At 41.4% G+C, this 2,342-nt stretch overlaps 1 long non-coding RNA gene across 1 annotated transcript; it reads right to left on the bottom strand.

Moving 5' to 3' along the window:
- Window positions 1-85: 85 nt before the first annotated feature.
- Window positions 86-1,885, bottom strand: LOC123177239 (uncharacterized). The gene is made up of 3 exons (XR_006488843.1): window positions 1,753-1,885; window positions 1,583-1,655; window positions 86-1,084 (listed from the first exon to the last, which is right to left on the bottom strand). It is a non-coding gene; the product is annotated as an uncharacterized lncRNA (long non-coding RNA).
- Window positions 1,886-2,342: the final 457 nt, after the last annotated feature.

Raw genomic sequence — 2,342 nt, forward strand, 5'->3', positions numbered from 1 at the left:
TGGTGTCACGTGCTCGTCTCGGCGTCCGTCGTCGCTACCGCGACGACGTCCGCCTCGACTCGCGATACGCTAAGACAGGGTGGGAATGGTGTCACGTGCTCGTCTCGGCGTCCGTCGTTGCTACCGCGATGACGTCCGCCTCGACTCGCGTTACGCTAGCAGTGTTAATCTTATAGGATTTATTATGGCTATCATATTTTCTTATATAGAAATCAGAAGGGACTAATTCCCTTTATCTGTCCTCCAACAACAGGCGACATAACGAGGCGTCGTGGGCTGGACCAGAGAGCTACAACGCGCATAGGATGCTATGGGAAAAGAAATGGAGGCAATTATCTTCTTGGGTCATTTTTTTTTGCATGGTGGGCGCAGAGAGAAACGATTAGCATTTTTACTTGTGTGTATGTTTACTAAACCTGATACTAGCACGAAGAACAGTGTACGGAAAAAGGAAGTATCTTGTACGGCCTGTGTTGTCGATTTAGTGTGAAAGACTGCCTATAAAAAGATATTTATGCTGTAAGTTATTGACATTTACGTTATAAGTTATTAACCTACGGTAAATCAGGGAAAGGAAAGGGATGTTTTTCAAATGATGTTACCATTGCTTAGATACCTTTGCGGTGCTTTCAATTGAAGTTTTTCATCTCTTACTCATCCCTGTACAGGTTAGATTGTCTATGGAAATATGTCAACCTGAATATCACCCTTGCTGTTCTGTGGTTCTTGTGATCTGAGAATGAATTTCTCCTCCTACAGAAAAGCACAAGAAAAAATTAGGAGTAGCGAGAGAAATGAGTTGTTCCTTGCTAGTAAGAGGTGGTAAACTGATGTAAAAATAATGACAGCTGCTTATTTCTTTGAACAATGCTCGAAAGGAGTACCAGAAAATAATGGTAGCTGCTGAAAGGGGGTAAACTGATGTAAAATAATGGCAGCTGCTGATTTCTTTCAACAATGCTCGAAAGGAGTACCGAAAATAATGGCAGCTGCTAAAAGGGGGTAAACTGATGTAAAATAACTTAGCTTCGGAAGGACTAATCCGGAGCTGAGTTCTGTCTTGTGGGTCTATTTCAACCACGACCTGCAAAAATGGTCAAAAGGAGCAGCAGGCACCAGATTAGAAACCTAAAAATTTATAACTAAACAAAATCATAATTTATGAGAAAAAAAATTGAAGATGACACCGCAAGTACTAAAAAATGGGACAACACATACAAGCATGCATATTTCATATAAAAAAATAAATTATGGTGGGTAACAGAGATAATTCAGCACACCAATGTCTCATCAAGGATTAGCTAAGAATTCTCCTAGCTTAATGCTCATGTATATCCAGACTGTGCTCTATCTCTGTTGTTTGAATAATGTTCAGAGCAACAGTATCTTTGCACAAATGTTTAGAATTCATACAATAATTTGCTACAGAAAAACAAAACGATTTTCAGAGAATTAACTCATTCTCTTAACAATGAAATCTGCTGATTCTCTTAACATGTCTGAACTGACGTCGTTATTTAGAATTCAGCTGGCCACATATTTTTTGCTCTGCATGTCTGAACTGAATAAGTGAAGATGCTACCTGCAGCAGGGAAGGGAGCCATTGACAGTCAGCAGGCAGCAGGGACCTTGTGCAGTGCTCGTCATGCCAGCTGCTGATGATGGTTGGAAACGAACGAATAAATTGCAAATCTTTGAGGCTAAACAGATGAATGGGAAGCATCGAAAGGGGCGGACCGAATCGGACCAGACCTTGGGAGTCGACGCCGATGGAGAACGGTGTACTGTGTACAACATGATTACACTTTGACGGAAGTCAGGCGAACTTGAGGCCAGCGTACACCGCAGCGTCGCCCAGCTCCTCCTCGATCCTCAGAAGCTGTTCCAATTAGAAAAAGAAAAAACTGTTAGTGTGACTTTTTTTAAACAAACAAAACGCTGCTGGAACAAAGCATGAACAAGATAATGCTTGAATGGACATATTACACTTAACGGAATAATGAACCATGGGATTAAATAATTTATTAAATCATTTGCAAGAAGGTTTTGGCCAAAAAAGGAGCCGGCATTGCTTCACCACCACATACAAGAAGAGCTACTTGCCTGGTTGTAGTATTGTACTTGGCAAGACGCTGTGAACGGCAGGGAGCCTCGGTGTTAATCTGAACGTGTTGCGGATGAAGAAACAGCGGTGAGTCAGTCAGTCCCGCCTCCGGCATCGATCCAAAGGAGCAACAGTTTCTTTGCAAATGTTCAGAATTCATACAATAATTTGCTATAAAAAAACAAAACAATGTTCAGAGAATTAGTACATTCTTTAACAATGGCATCTGCTGATTTCC

This window comes from Triticum aestivum, unplaced genomic scaffold (genome assembly GCF_018294505.1).
Source record: "Triticum aestivum cultivar Chinese Spring unplaced genomic scaffold, IWGSC CS RefSeq v2.1 scaffold137164, whole genome shotgun sequence".
Classification (NCBI taxonomy): Eukaryota; Viridiplantae; Streptophyta; class Magnoliopsida; order Poales; family Poaceae; genus Triticum; species Triticum aestivum.